We start from the raw sequence: 16,034 nt of genomic DNA, 5'->3' as shown, positions 1-16,034 counted from the left end.
CCTTCCACAAACTCGTTGCACTTGTAACATTGCACTCCCTGTCCTGCCACTGATGGTCCTGCCACTGATGGTCCTGCCACTGATGGTCCTGCCACTGATGGTCCTGCCACTGCGTCTCATCTCCCTGCCTCTGTGTTGTCTCCAATACTCCCTGCCTCCGTGTCTCCTTTCCCTGTCTCCATGCCTCCTCTGCCTAACTCCGCGCAGACTCGGACTTGCCCTGCCTCCATCTCAACTGCTCCTGCCTCACTAGAGCCAGCGCCTGATGACAGATCTGCTGGCTGGGGGGGGGGGGGGGGGGGGGGGGGGGGGTACAAAAAGAGGGCCACACTAAGAACACTAGTAGTTTTCTCTAATTGTGTAGATATATATTGTTCAATAAATGAATGCACATGCTACAGTGAATCATCATGACTTAATAAATAATTTCACCTACCTTATGAAACCCACAGGAGCACCGAAGCCTTCTCCCAAACAGATCCTTTGTGTGGCTCTGCAGGGGGCAAGCATCTATTTGCTCCAAGGCCTTTTTCCATTTCTTGGCCCCTGGTCGTTTGCCAGTGGAGAAATGGTACTGGCCCTGGCCATATTTTGTACAGATGTCCTTCCAGTATGTGTCCGGTTTTCCTGTCTTGGTTATTATACAGGTATGTATGTATGTAGGTAGGTACATAATTTATGTATATATATATCTAGTTATGTTTTGCATTACTGTTTTATTATTGCTGAAATACTTTGTAAATGTATGTTTTAAAATATTATATATGAATAAAGTTATTATTATTATCATCATAACTATTATTACACAGACAGATGTAAAACTTAAACTTGGCACAATTAAGCATGTTTAATTGTGTGTGGTTTAGGTCTGTGGGACCCGTTTTGATTTTTTTATCACAAGAAAACGTCTTTCTTGTGATAAAAAAATCAAAACGTGTGATGACAATTGTGATCACAGTGATGACAATTATTTTTTTATATTATATCGGACCCAGGTCTAATAAATGTGTGGAACTTGTAGGCCCTGTGTCCCTAAACTCTGTCCTCCTCCTCTCTTGGCCAGCTGATAGTGTGTGTGTGTGTGAGCGCACGCGTGCGTGGCTGTGCGTGTGTCAAACCGACATTCACGCACCTGCACCTGTTATCATATTCCCGCACATTTTTCATTTTCCCTCTTTTTTTTGGGGGGGGGGGGGGGAAATAAATATAGCTATCCCAGTGATAACTACTAATACAACCAAATCTCTGCAACAACCAAAAGATTCATTGCACACAAGGCCTTGAAATTGATTTTGGTCAAGACAGACACTTTTGATGACAATGTGGGGGAGGAGGTTTCAGAATATGAAGATCAAGTCTGACAGTGACTTTTAGAGGAGGATGACATTAATCATCAGCTATCTCCTAAACGAGAATGAACCACAGCTAGACAGCAGCAGGCCCCAGGACCAAGAGGTCAGCAGCCGAGCTGAGATTGAGATCTTACTTATGTTTTGTAAATGTTCAAAGTTCTAAAAAAGTTCAAATGAATAATACATAATAGTTATACCAAAAAACCTTGCTTCATTTGCACATTTCTTGAATGTTTTCCATCCTTTTTATTTTTTAATCACATTTTACTGAAAAAAACGAATAGCACTTTAATACATAAATGTGATCATATTACATGTTAATTATGTATGTTGTTTATATTGATTGTAATTGGGATGAAGTACATATCTGTAAAGTATTTTAACATAAAATTGTTTGATTGTGTTGAATGAAAAACCCCAAAAATGCAGCGGGTCCACCAGACCAACAAACATTGCCTGAGTAACAAAAATATGACCAGAACACAAGGGTTAATACATCTGGACACATCTGTCTGCTCTGCTCAAACACATAACCAGGCTCCGTTACCAGAGTGGAGAAAACGCCACAGATAGCCGACGAATTACTATTGCACTGACGGACAATAAATGCAAAAAGAATAGTTCACATCTTAAGGCTTTCCTCGAGGAATCGGCAGAGTTTATACGGCAAATAAACAAAAAAAAAGTTACTATTTGTCTTCTGATTCTGTCGTATCACTAACATCCCCACCGTCACCACACAATGCCGGTATGAACAGCGACGCTATTACAGGCAGAACTTCCATTGGCAAAATGGTTACGTTACAAGGAAGTTGAAATACAACTTGGATAAAGTGCCGAGAGGACGGAAGATTAAATTGCATATTGTTTGTCCCACGGTTTAACATTCGGCTTATACATGGCGTTACTTTTATGTGTATTAATCAAGTTTACAAACCTTGTTCCCGTGCTTGTCACAAGTGTATGCGAAGAAAAATATGGCCGACACTCTAAAGCGTTAACCGCGCCCCCTCCGACGTCACGTGTCCCTTTTGCCCCATTTTTGGCTGTGTTCGGACCTCGTTAGGAACTCTTTGATGTCGTTAGGAAAGTGTTCGGACCTGGTTAGGAAAGTGTTCGGACCTGACAGAATGTGTTCGGAAGTGTTAGGACCTCTGAGGCAGTCCGAAAACCGGCGAGTACGGCCATGGAACCCTACATACAGTATCATAACTCTAAAAAAAAAGATAATTCTTCCTCTATATGCACTTTGCCACAGGTCTGAAAAAAGTTTGGCAGATGAACAAATGAAGTCGATTTGCCCAGTTACATCTGAACTCCTGGAAAAGAAGAAACTAAATATCAAAGTGCTTTCACTCTTAAACCCTTCTTCCAGTTCAAATGCGAATATTCTAAAATCAAGAATAGAATAATCGTGAGTTAACTATGGAAAAAGTGTGATTAATCGCCATTAAAAAATAATCGTTTGACAGCCCTAGTAACAACATAATAACATGATAATGCAGCGCATTACTGTAAAAGTGTAATAGGGTATAAGTATGAAAAAATTAATATGAAATTGTGTGATGTGCTCATGTGCAAACAGTTCTGATATGCATGTGAATATGGGTTTAATCATGATTATCCCTGGCCACCCAATGAAGAGTTGTCCAGTCTTATGACCAGGGGGACAAAAGTGTTGTTGAGTCTGTTTGTGGAGCAGCTCAGAGACAGCAGCCTGCTGCTGATGATGCTCCTCTGTCTCATCAGAATTTAGTGTAGTGGATGTTGTGTATCAAAACAAGCATTAAATGAATAACTGTAAGTGAGGTATTCATATATGACAGATTGAGTGTTCTCATCAAACATGACAAAGGGAAGAATTGGTTGTTGAAAGCAAAGATCAGGTTCCACCGAGATTTGAACTCGGATCGTTGGATTCAGAGTCCAAAGTGCTGACCATTACACCATGGAACCCTACATACAGTATCATAACTTAAAAAAAAAAATTCTTCCTCTCTATGCACTTTGCCAAAGGTCTGACCAAATGAAGTCGATTTGCCCAGTTACATCTGAACTCCTGGAAAAGAAGAATCTAAATATATAAGTGCTTTCACTCTTAAACCCTTCTTCCAGTTCAAATGTGAATATTCTAAAATCAAACAGAAAGTCTTCACCGTAAGCTTGGAAATGTTCAGGTAAATAGTTCAAAATAAAAATCTGGACTGGTTCAGTAACCCAAAATGAACTCATTTACATAAAAAATGGGCCTTTTTTATATTATAACGGAGAATATGACCATTAATACAAAATATTAACCATTGTTGATTAATTCGTTTGAACCATTATCTAACAGAGAAAAGCACAAATGAGTTATTTCAGTCTTATTTCTTAATCTTAAGACTTACTTCAAAGCATGTAGATAATATGAGTTTGAACCACTCTTAAATGAAGTTGTGACAGAGGCAAAGAAAGAAAGGTTTACAGGATATATACAGGGTATATAATGTATAGATATAAAGAGAAAAGCCATTTTTTCTTTGTGTTTATTTGATTCTAACTAAATTTTCAAAATAGAGAATAATCGTGAGTTAACTATGGAAAAAGTGTGATTAATCGCAATTAAAAAATAATCGTTTGACAGCCCTAGTAACAACATAATAACATGATAATGCAGCGCATTACTGTAAAGTGTAATAGGATATAAGTATGAAAAAATGAATATGAAATTGTGTGATGTGCTCATGTGCAAACAGTTCTGATATGCATGTGAATATGGGTTTAATCATGATTATCCCTGGCCACCCAATGAAGAGTTGTCCAGTCTTATGACCAGGGGGACAAAAGTGTTGTTGAGTCTGTTTGTGGAGCAGCTCAGAGACAGCAGCCTGCTGCTGATGATGCTCCTCTGTCTCATCAAAATTTAGTGTAGTGGATGTTGTGTATCAAAACAAGCATTAAATGAATAACTGTAAGTGAGGTATTCATATATGACAGATTGAGTGTTCTCATCAAACATGACAAAGGGAAGAATTGGTTGTTGAAAGCAAAGATCAGGTTCCACCGAGATTTGAACTCGGATCGTTGGATTCAGAGTCCGAAGTGCTGACCATTACACCATGGAACCCCACATACAGTATCATAACTTCAAAAAAAAAAAAAATTCTTCCTCTCTATGCACTTTGCCAAAGGTCTGAACAAATGAAGTCGATTTGCCCAGTTACATCTGAACTCCTGGAAAAGAAGAATCTAAATATAAAAGTGCTTTCACTCTTAAACCCTTCTTCCAGTTCAAATGTGAATATTCTAAAATCAAACAGAAAGTCTTCACCGTAAGCTTGGAAATGTTCAGGTAAATACTTCAAAATAAAAATCTGGATTGGTTCAGTAACCCAAAATGAACTCATTTACATAAAAAATGGGCCTTTTGTATATTATAACGGAGAATATGACCATTAATACAAAATATTAACCATTGTTGATTAATTCGTTTGAACCATTATCTAACAGAGAAAAGCACAAATGAGTTATTTCAGTCTTATTTCTTAATCTTAAGACTTACGTCAAAGCATTTAGATAATATGAGTTTGAAGCACTCTTAAATGAAGTTGTGACAGAGGCAAAGAAAGAAAGGTTTACAGGGTATATATACAGGGTATATAATGTATAGATATAAAGAGAAAAGCCAATTTTTCTTTGTGTTTATTTGATTCTAACTAAATTTACAAAATAGAGAATAATCGTGAGTTAACTATGGAAAAAGTGTGATTAATCGCGAAGTTGTGACAGAGGCAAAGAAAGAAAGGTTTACAGGATATATACAGGCTATATAATTTATAGATATAAAGATAAAAGACATTTTTTCTTTGTGTTTATTTGATTCTAACTAAATTTTCAAAATAGAGAATAATCGTGAGTTAACTATGGAAAAAGTGTGATTAATCGCAATTAAAAAATAATTGTTTGACAGCCCTGGTAACAACATAATAACATGATAATGCAGCGCATTACTGTAAAGTGTAATAGGATATAAGTATGAAAAAATGAATATGAAATTGTGTGATGTGCTCATGTGCAAACAGTTCTGATATGCATGTGAATATGGGTTTAATCATGATTATCCCTGGCCACCCAATGAAGAGTTGTCCAGTCTTATGACCAGGGGGACAAAAGTGTTGTTGAGTCTGTTTGTGGAGCAGCTCAGAGACAGCAGCCTGCTGCTGATGATGCTCCTCTGTCTCATCAAAATTTAGTGTAGTGGATGTTGTGTATCAAAACAAGCATTAAATGAATAACTGTAAGTGAGGTATTCATATATGACAGATTGAGTGTTCTCATCAAACATGACAAAGGGAAGAATTGGTTGTTGAAAGCAAAGATCAGGTTCCACCGAGATTTGAACTCGGATCGTTGGATTCAGAGTCCAAAGTGCTGACCATTACACCATGGAACCCCACATACAGTAGCATAACTTCAAAAAAAAAAAAATTCTTCCTCTCTATGCACTTTGCCAAAGGTCTGAACAAATGAAGTCGATTTGCCCAGTTACATCTGAACTCCTGGAAAAGAAGAATCTAAATATAAAAGTGCTTTCACTCTTAAACCCTTCTTCCAGTTCAAATGTGAATATTCTAAAATCAAACAGAAAGTCTTCACCGTAAGCTTGGAAATGTTCAGGTAAATACTTCAAAATAAAAATCTGGATTGGTTCAGTAACCCAAAATGAACTCATTTACATAAAAAATGGGCCTTTTGTATATTATAACGGAGAATATGACCATTAATACAAAATATTAACCATTGTTGATTAATTCGTTTGAACCATTATCTAACAGAGAAAAGCACAAATGAGTTATTTCAGTCTTATTTCTTAATCTTAAGACTTACGTCAAAGCATTTAGATAATATGAGTTTGAAGCACTCTTAAATGAAGTTGTGACAGAGGCAAAGAAAGAAAGGTTTACAGGGTATATATACAGGGTATATAATGTATAGATATAAAGAGAAAAGCCAATTTTTCTTTGTGTTTATTTGATTCTAACTAAATTTACAAAATAGAGAATAATCGTGAGTTAACTATGGAAAAAGTGTGATTAATCGCGAAGTTGTGACAGAGGCAAAGAAAGAAAGGTTTACAGGATATATACAGGCTATATAATTTATAGATATAAAGATAAAAGACATTTTTTCTTTGTGTTTATTTGATTCTAACTAAATTTTCAAAATAGAGAATAATCGTGAGTTAACTATGGAAAAAGTGTGATTAATCGCAATTAAAAAATAATTGTTTGACAGCCCTGGTAACAACATAATAACATGATAATGCAGCGCATTACTGTAAAGTGTAATAGGATATAAGTATGAAAAAATGAATATGAAATTGTGTGATGTGCTCATGTGCAAACAGTTCTGATATGCATGTGAATATGGGTTTAATCATGATTATCCCTGGCCACCCAATGAAGAGTTGTCCAGTCTTATGACCAGGGGGACAAAAGTGTTGTTGAGTCTGTTTGTGGAGCAGCTCAGAGACAGCAGCCTGCTGCTGATGATGCTCCTCTGTCTCATCAGAATTTAGTGTAGTGGATGTTGTGTATCAAAACAAGCATTAAATGAATAACTGTAAGTGAGGTATTCATATATGACAGATTGAGTGTTCTCATCAAACATGACAAAGGGAAGAATTGGTTGTTGAAAGCAAAGATCAGGTTCCACCGAGATTTGAACTCGGATCGTTGGATTCAGAGTCCAAAGTGCTGACCATTACACCATGGAACCCTACATACAGTATCATAACTTAAAAAAAAAAAATTCTTCCTCTCTATGCACTTTGCCAAAGGTCTGACCAAATGAAGTCGATTTGCCCAGTTACATCTGAACTCCTGGAAAAGAAGAATCTAAATATATAAGTGCTTTCACTCTTAAACCCTTCTTCCAGTTCAAATGTGAATATTCTAAAATCAAACAGAAAGTCTTCACCGTAAGCTTGGAAATGTTCAGGTAAATAGTTCAAAATAAAAATCTGGACTGGTTCAGTAACCCAAAATGAACTCATTTACATAAAAAATGGGCCTTTTTTATATTATAACGGAGAATATGACCATTAATACAAAATATTAACCATTGTTGATTAATTCGTTTGAACCATTATCTAACAGAGAAAAGCACAAATGAGTTATTTCAGTCTTATTTCTTAATCTTAAGACTTACTTCAAAGCATGTAGATAATATGAGTTTGAACCACTCTTAAATGAAGTTGTGACAGAGGCAAAGAAAGAAAGGTTTACAGGGTATATATACAGGGTATATAATGTATAGATATAAAGAGAAAAGCCATTTTTTCTTTGTGTTTATTTGATTCTAACTAAATTTTCAAAATAGAGAATAATCGTGAGTTAACTATGGAAAAAGTGTGATTAATCGCAATTAAAAAATAATTGTTTGACAGCCCTGGTAACAACATAATAACATGATAATGCAGCGCATTACTGTAAAGTGTAATAGGATATAAGTATGAAAAAATGAATATGAAATTGTGTGATGTGCTCATGTGCAAACAGTTCTGATATGCATGTGAATATGGGTTTAATCATGATTATCCCTGGCCACCCAATGAAGAGTTGTCCAGTCTTATGACCAGGGGGACAAAAGTGTTGTTGAGTCTGTTTGTGGAGCAGCTCAGAGACAGCAGCCTGCTGCTGATGATGCTCCTCTGTCTCATCAAAATTTAGTGTAGTGGATGTTGTGTATCAAAACAAGCATTAAATGAATAACTGTAAGTGAGGTATTCATATATGACAGATTGAGTGTTCTCATCAAACATGACAAAGGGAAGAATTGGTTGTTGAAAGCAAAGATCAGGTTCCACCGAGATTTGAACTCGGATCGTTGGATTCAGAGTCCAAAGTGCTGACCATTACACCATGGAACCCCACATACAGTATCATAACTTCAAAAAAAAAAAAATTCTTCCTCTCTATGCACTTTGCCAAAGGTCTGAACAAATGAAGTCGATTTGCCCAGTTACATCTGAACTCCTGGAAAAGAAGAATCTAAATATAAAAGTGCTTTCACTCTTAAACCCTTCTTCCAGTTCAAATGTGAATATTCTAAAATCAAACAGAAAGTCTTCACCGTAAGCTTGGAAATGTTCAGGTAAATACTTCAAAATAAAAATCTGGATTGGTTCAGTAACCCAAAATGAACTCATTTACATAAAAAATGGGCCTTTTGTATATTATAACGGAGAATATGACCATTAATACAAAATATTAACCATTGTTGATTAATTCGTTTGAACCATTATCTAACAGAGAAAAGCACAAATGAGTTATTTCAGTCTTATTTCTTAATCTTAAGACTTACGTCAAAGCATTTAGATAATATGAGTTTGAAGCACTCTTAAATGAAGTTGTGACAGAGGCAAAGAAAGAAAGGTTTACAGGGTATATATACAGGGTATATAATGTATAGATATAAAGAGAAAAGCCAATTTTTCTTTGTGTTTATTTGATTCTAACTAAATTTACAAAATAGAGAATAATCGTGAGTTAACTATGGAAAAAGTGTGATTAATCGCGAAGTTGTGACAGAGGCAAAGAAAGAAAGGTTTACAGGATATATACAGGCTATATAATTTATAGATATAAAGATAAAAGACATTTTTTCTTTGTGTTTATTTGATTCTAACTAAATTTTCAAAATAGAGAATAATCGTGAGTTAACTATGGAAAAAGTGTGATTAATCGCAATTAAAAAATAATTGTTTGACAGCCCTGGTAACAACATAATAACATGATAATGCAGCGCATTACTGTAAAGTGTAATAGGATATAAGTATGAAAAAATGAATATGAAATTGTGTGATGTGCTCATGTGCAAACAGTTCTGATATGCATGTGAATATGGGTTTAATCATGATTATCCCTGGCCACCCAATGAAGAGTTGTCCAGTCTTATGACCAGGGGGACAAAAGTGTTGTTGAGTCTGTTTGTGGAGCAGCTCAGAGACAGCAGCCTGCTGCTGATGATGCTCCTCTGTCTCATCAAAATTTAGTGTAGTGGATGTTGTGTATCAAAACAAGTATTAAATGAGTAACTGTAAGTGAGGTATTCATATATGACAGATTCAGCGTTCTCATCAAACATGACAAAGGGAAGAATTGGTTGTTGAAAGCAAAGATCAGGTTCCACCGAGATTTGAACTCGGATCGCTGGATTCAGAGTCCAAAGTGCTGACCATTACACCATGGAACCCTACATACAGTATCATAACTTCAAAAAAAAAAAAATTCTTCCTCTCTATGCACTTTGCCAAAGGTCTGAACAAATGAAGTCGATTTGCCCAGTTACATCTGAACTCCTGGAAAAGAAGAATCTAAATATAAAAGTGCTTTCACTCTTAAACCCTTCTTCCAGTTCAAATGTGAATATTCTAAAATCAAACAGAAAGTCTTCACCGTAAGCTTGGAAATGTTCAGGTAAATACTTCAAAATAAAAATCTGGACTGGTTCAGTAACCCAAAATGAACTAATTTACATAAAAAATGGGCCTTTTTTATATTATAACGGAGAATATGACCATTAATACAAAATATTAACCATTGTTGATTAATTCGTTTGAACCATTATCTAACAGAGAAAAGCACAAATGAGTTATTTCAGTCTTATTTCTTAATCTTAAGACTTACGTCAAACCATTTAGATAATATGAGTTTGAAGCACTCTTAAATGAAGTTGTGACAGAGGCAAAGAAAGAAAGGTTTACAGGGTATATATACAGGGTATATAATGTATAGATATAAAGAGAAAAGACATTTTTTCTTTGTGTTTATTTGATTCTAACTAAATTTACAAAATAGAGAATAATCGTGAGTTAACTATGGAAAAAGTGTGATTAATCGCGAAGTTGTGACAGAGGCAAAGAAAGAAAGGTTTACAGGATATATACAGGCTATATAATTTATAGATATAAAGATAAAAGACATTTTTTCTTTGTGTTTATTTGATTCTAACTAAATTTTCAAAATAGAGAATAATCGTGAGTTAACTATGGAAAAAGTGTGATTAATCGCAATTAAAAAATAATTGTTTGACAGCCCTGGTAACAACATAATAACATGATAATGCAGCGCATTACTGTAAAGTGTAATAGGATATAAGTATGAAAAAATGAATATGAAATTGTGTGATGTGCTCATGTGCAAACAGTTCTGATATGCATGTGAATATGGGTTTAATCATGATTATCCCTGGCCACCCAATGAAGAGTTGTCCAGTCTTATGACCAGGGGGACAAAAGTGTTGTTGAGTCTGTTTGTGGAGCAGCTCAGAGACAGCAGCCTGCTGCTGATGATGCTCCTCTGTCTCATCAGAATTTAGTGTAGTGGATGTTGTGTATCAAAACAAGCATTAAATGAATAACTGTAAGTGAGGTATTCATATATGACAGATTGAGTGTTCTCATCAAACATGACAAAGGGAAGAATTGGTTGTTGAAAGCAAAGATCAGGTTCCACCGAGATTTGAACTCGGATCGTTGGATTCAGAGTCCAAAGTGCTGACCATTACACCATGGAACCCTACATACAGTATCATAACTTAAAAAAAAAAAATTCTTCCTCTCTATGCACTTTGCCAAAGGTCTGACCAAATGAAGTCGATTTGCCCAGTTACATCTGAACTCCTGGAAAAGAAGAATCTAAATATATAAGTGCTTTCACTCTTAAACCCTTCTTCCAGTTCAAATGTGAATATTCTAAAATCAAACAGAAAGTCTTCACCGTAAGCTTGGAAATGTTCAGGTAAATAGTTCAAAATAAAAATCTGGACTGGTTCAGTAACCCAAAATGAACTCATTTACATAAAAAATGGGCCTTTTTTATATTATAACGGAGAATATGACCATTAATACAAAATATTAACCATTGTTGATTAATTCGTTTGAACCATTATCTAACAGAGAAAAGCACAAATGAGTTATTTCAGTCTTATTTCTTAATCTTAAGACTTACTTCAAAGCATGTAGATAATATGAGTTTGAACCACTCTTAAATGAAGTTGTGACAGAGGCAAAGAAAGAAAGGTTTACAGGGTATATATACAGGGTATATAATGTATAGATATAAAGAGAAAAGCCATTTTTTCTTTGTGTTTATTTGATTCTAACTAAATTTTCAAAATAGAGAATAATCGTGAGTTAACTATGGAAAAAGTGTGATTAATCGCAATTAAAAAATAATTGTTTGACAGCCCTGGTAACAACATAATAACATGATAATGCAGCGCATTACTGTAAAGTGTAATAGGATATAAGTATGAAAAAATGAATATGAAATTGTGTGATGTGCTCATGTGCAAACAGTTCTGATATGCATGTGAATATGGGTTTAATCATGATTATCCCTGGCCACCCAATGAAGAGTTGTCCAGTCTTATGACCAGGGGGACAAAAGTGTTGTTGAGTCTGTTTGTGGAGCAGCTCAGAGACAGCAGCCTGCTGCTGATGATGCTCCTCTGTCTCATCAGAATTTAGTGTAGTGGATGTTGTGTATCAAAACAAGCATTAAATGAATAACTGTAAGTGAGGTATTCATATATGACAGATTGAGTGTTCTCATCAAACATGACAAAGGGAAGAATTGGTTGTTGAAAGCAAAGATCAGGTTCCACCGAGATTTGAACTCGGATCGTTGGATTCAGAGTCCAAAGTGCTGACCATTACACCATGGAACCCTACATACAGTATCATAACTTAAAAAAAAAAATTCTTCCTCTCTATGCACTTTGCCAAAGGTCTGACCAAATGAAGTCGATTTGCCCAGTTACATCTGAACTCCTGGAAAAGAAGAATCTAAATATATAAGTGCTTTCACTCTTAAACCCTTCTTCCAGTTCAAATGTGAATATTCTAAAATCAAACAGAAAGTCTTCACCGTAAGCTTGGAAATGTTCAGGTAAATAGTTCAAAATAAAAATCTGGATTGGTTCAGTAACCCAAAATGAACTCATTTACATAAAAAATGGGCCTTTTGTATATTATAACGGAGAATATGACCATTAATACAAAATATTAACCATTGTTGATTAATTCGTTTGAACCATTATCTAACAGAGAAAAGCACAAATGAGTTATTTCAGTCTTATTTCTTAATCTTAAGACTTACGTCAAAGCATTTAGATAATATGAGTTTGAAGCACTCTTAAATGAAGTTGTGACAGAGGCAAAGAAAGAAAGGTTTACAGGGTATATATACAGGGTATATAATGTATAGATATAAAGAGAAAAGCCAATTTTTCTTTGTGTTTATTTGATTCTAACTAAATTTACAAAATAGAGAATAATCGTGAGTTAACTATGGAAAAAGTGTGATTAATCGCGAAGTTGTGACAGAGGCAAAGAAAGAAAGGTTTACAGGATATATACAGGCTATATAATTTATAGATATAAAGATAAAAGACATTTTTTCTTTGTGTTTATTTGATTCTAACTAAATTTTCAAAATAGAGAATAATCGTGAGTTAACTATGGAAAAAGTGTGATTAATCGCAATTAAAAAATAATTGTTTGACAGCCCTGGTAACAACATAATAACATGATAATGCAGCGCATTACTGTAAAGTGTAATAGGATATAAGTATGAAAAAATGAATATGAAATTGTGTGATGTGCTCATGTGCAAACAGTTCTGATATGCATGTGAATATGGGTTTAATCATGATTATCCCTGGCCACCCAATGAAGAGTTGTCCAGTCTTATGACCAGGGGGACAAAAGTGTTGTTGAGTCTGTTTGTGGAGCAGCTCAGAGACAGCAGCCTGCTGCTGATGATGCTCCTCTGTCTCATCAGAATTTAGTGTAGTGGATGTTGTGTATCAAAACAAGCATTAAATGAATAACTGTAAGTGAGGTATTCATATATGACAGATTGAGTGTTCTCATCAAACATGACAAAGGGAAGAATTGGTTGTTGAAAGCAAAGATCAGGTTCCACCGAGATTTGAACTCGGATCGTTGGATTCAGAGTCCAAAGTGCTGACCATTACACCATGGAACCCTACATACAGTATCATAACTTAAAAAAAAAAAATTCTTCCTCTCTATGCACTTTGCCAAAGGTCTGACCAAATGAAGTCGATTTGCCCAGTTACATCTGAACTCCTGGAAAAGAAGAATCTAAATATATAAGTGCTTTCACTCTTAAACCCTTCTTCCAGTTCAAATGTGAATATTCTAAAATCAAACAGAAAGTCTTCACCGTAAGCTTGGAAATGTTCAGGTAAATAGTTCAAAATAAAAATCTGGACTGGTTCAGTAACCCAAAATGAACTCATTTACATAAAAAATGGGCCTTTTTTATATTATAACGGAGAATATGACCATTAATACAAAATATTAACCATTGTTGATTAATTCGTTTGAACCATTATCTAACAGAGAAAAGCACAAATGAGTTATTTCAGTCTTATTTCTTAATCTTAAGACTTACTTCAAAGCATGTAGATAATATGAGTTTGAACCACTCTTAAATGAAGTTGTGACAGAGGCAAAGAAAGAAAGGTTTACAGGGTATATATACAGGGTATATAATGTATAGATATAAAGAGAAAAGCCATTTTTTCTTTGTGTTTATTTGATTCTAACTAAATTTTCAAAATAGAGAATAATCGTGAGTTAACTATGGAAAAAGTGTGATTAATCGCAATTAAAAAATAATTGTTTGACAGCCCTGGTAACAACATAATAACATGATAATGCAGCGCATTACTGTAAAGTGTAATAGGATATAAGTATGAAAAAATGAATATGAAATTGTGTGATGTGCTCATGTGCAAACAGTTCTGATATGCATGTGAATATGGGTTTAATCATGATTATCCCTGGCCACCCAATGAAGAGTTGTCCAGTCTTATGACCAGGGGGACAAAAGTGTTGTTGAGTCTGTTTGTGGAGCAGCTCAGAGACAGCAGCCTGCTGCTGATGATGCTCCTCTGTCTCATCAAAATTTAGTGTAGTGGATGTTGTGTATCAAAACAAGCATTAAATGAATAACTGTAAGTGAGGTATTCATATATGACAGATTGAGTGTTCTCATCAAACATGACAAAGGGAAGAATTGGTTGTTGAAAGCAAAGATCAGGTTCCACCGAGATTTGAACTCGGATCGTTGGATTCAGAGTCCAAAGTGCTGACCATTACACCATGGAACCCCACATACAGTATCATAACTTCAAAAAAAAAATTCTTCCTCTCTATGCACTTTGCCAAAGGTCTGACCAAATGAAGTCGATTTGCCCAGTTACATCTGAACTCCTGGAAAAGAAGAATCTAAATATAAAAGTGCTTTCACTCTTAAACCCTTCTTCCAGTTCAAATGTGAATATTCTAAAATCAAACAGAAAGTCTTCACCGTAAGCTTGGAAATGTTCAGGTAAATACTTCAAAATAAAAATCTGGACTGGTTCAGTAACCCAAAATGAACTAATTTACATAAAAAATGGGCCTTTTTTATATTATAACGGAGAATATGACCATTAATACAAAATATTAACCATTGTTGATTAATTCGTTTGAACCATTATCTAACAGAGAAAAGCACAAATGAGTTATTTCAGTCTTATTTCTTAATCTTAAGACTTACGTCAAACCATTTAGATAATATGAGTTTGAAGCACTCTTAAATGAAGTTGTGACAGAGGCAAAGAAAGAAAGGTTTACAGGGTATATATACAGGGTATATAATGTATAGATATAAAGAGAAAAGACATTTTTTCTTTGTGTTTATTTGATTCTAACTAAATTTACAAAATAGAGAATAATCGTGAGTTAACTATGGAAAAAGTGTGATTAATCGCGAAGTTGTGACAGAGGCAAAGAAAGAAAGGTTTACAGGATATATACAGGCTATATAATTTATAGATATAAAGATAAAAGACATTTTTTCTTTGTGTTTATTTGATTCTAACTAAATTTTCAAAATAGAGAATAATCGTGAGTTAACTATGGAAAAAGTGTGATTAATCGCAATTAAAAAATAATTGTTTGACAGCCCTGGTAACAACATAATAACATGATAATGCAGCGCATTACTGTAAAGTGTAATAGGATATAAGTATGAAAAAATGAATATGAAATTGTGTGATGTGCTCATGTGCAAACAGTTCTGATATGCATGTGAATATGGGTTTAATCATGATTATCCCTGGCCACCCAATGAAGAGTTGTCCAGTCTTATGACCAGGGGGACAAAAGTGTTGTTGAGTCTGTTTGTGGAGCAGCTCAGAGACAGCAGCCTGCTGCTGATGATGCTCCTCTGTCTCATCAGAATTTAGTGTAGTGGATGTTGTGTATCAAAACAAGCATTAAATGAATAACTGTAAGTGAGGTATTCATATATGACAGATTGAGTGTTCTCATCAAACATGACAAAGGGAAGAATTGGTTGTTGAAAGCAAAGATCAGGTTCCACCGAGATTTGAACTCGGATCGTTGGATTCAGAGTCCAAAGTGCTGACCATTACACCATGGAACCCTACATACAGTATCATAACTTAAAAAAAAAAAATTCTTCCTCTCTATGCACTTTGCCAAAGGTCTGACCAAATGAAGTCGATTTGCCCAGTTACATCTGAACTCCTGGAAAAGAAGAATCTAAATATATAAGTGCTTTCACTCTTAAACCCTTCTTCCAGTTCAAATGTGAA

The 16,034-nt window shown here is 35.0% G+C and overlaps 11 non-coding genes across 11 annotated transcripts; all 11 read right to left on the bottom strand.

Annotated features, from left to right (window-relative positions):
* Positions 1-3,236: 3,236 nt before the first annotated feature.
* On the bottom strand, positions 3,237-3,308 carry trnaq-cug (transfer RNA glutamine (anticodon CUG)). Its single transcript has one exon. It is a non-coding gene; the product is annotated as a tRNA-Gln (tRNA).
* Positions 3,309-4,386: 1,078 nt separating this feature from the next.
* trnaq-cug (transfer RNA glutamine (anticodon CUG)) lies at positions 4,387-4,458 on the bottom strand. The gene has a single exon. It is a non-coding gene; the product is annotated as a tRNA-Gln (tRNA).
* A 1,254-nt stretch (positions 4,459-5,712) lies between these two features.
* Positions 5,713-5,784, bottom strand: trnaq-cug (transfer RNA glutamine (anticodon CUG)). The gene has a single exon. It is a non-coding gene; the product is annotated as a tRNA-Gln (tRNA).
* Positions 5,785-7,037: 1,253 nt separating this feature from the next.
* On the bottom strand, positions 7,038-7,109 carry trnaq-cug (transfer RNA glutamine (anticodon CUG)). Its single transcript has one exon. It is a non-coding gene; the product is annotated as a tRNA-Gln (tRNA).
* A 1,081-nt stretch (positions 7,110-8,190) lies between these two features.
* Positions 8,191-8,262, bottom strand: trnaq-cug (transfer RNA glutamine (anticodon CUG)). The gene has a single exon. It is a non-coding gene; the product is annotated as a tRNA-Gln (tRNA).
* Positions 8,263-9,515: 1,253 nt separating this feature from the next.
* Positions 9,516-9,587, bottom strand: trnaq-cug (transfer RNA glutamine (anticodon CUG)). Its single transcript has one exon. It is a non-coding gene; the product is annotated as a tRNA-Gln (tRNA).
* Positions 9,588-10,840: 1,253 nt separating this feature from the next.
* On the bottom strand, positions 10,841-10,912 carry trnaq-cug (transfer RNA glutamine (anticodon CUG)). Its single transcript has one exon. It is a non-coding gene; the product is annotated as a tRNA-Gln (tRNA).
* A 1,081-nt stretch (positions 10,913-11,993) lies between these two features.
* On the bottom strand, positions 11,994-12,065 carry trnaq-cug (transfer RNA glutamine (anticodon CUG)). The gene has a single exon. It is a non-coding gene; the product is annotated as a tRNA-Gln (tRNA).
* A 1,250-nt stretch (positions 12,066-13,315) lies between these two features.
* On the bottom strand, positions 13,316-13,387 carry trnaq-cug (transfer RNA glutamine (anticodon CUG)). The gene has a single exon. It is a non-coding gene; the product is annotated as a tRNA-Gln (tRNA).
* A 1,081-nt stretch (positions 13,388-14,468) lies between these two features.
* Positions 14,469-14,540, bottom strand: trnaq-cug (transfer RNA glutamine (anticodon CUG)). Its single transcript has one exon. It is a non-coding gene; the product is annotated as a tRNA-Gln (tRNA).
* Positions 14,541-15,790: 1,250 nt separating this feature from the next.
* Positions 15,791-15,862, bottom strand: trnaq-cug (transfer RNA glutamine (anticodon CUG)). Its single transcript has one exon. It is a non-coding gene; the product is annotated as a tRNA-Gln (tRNA).
* Between the last annotated feature and the right edge of the window lie 172 nt (positions 15,863-16,034).

The sequence above is a fragment of the Leuresthes tenuis genome, unplaced genomic scaffold (assembly GCF_036924035.1).
Source record: "Leuresthes tenuis unplaced genomic scaffold, fLeuTen1.0.hap1 SCAF_9, whole genome shotgun sequence".
NCBI classification, from domain to species: Eukaryota; Metazoa; Chordata; class Actinopteri; order Atheriniformes; family Atherinopsidae; genus Leuresthes; species Leuresthes tenuis.
This window is presented reverse-complemented; position numbering and strand designations above follow the sequence as displayed.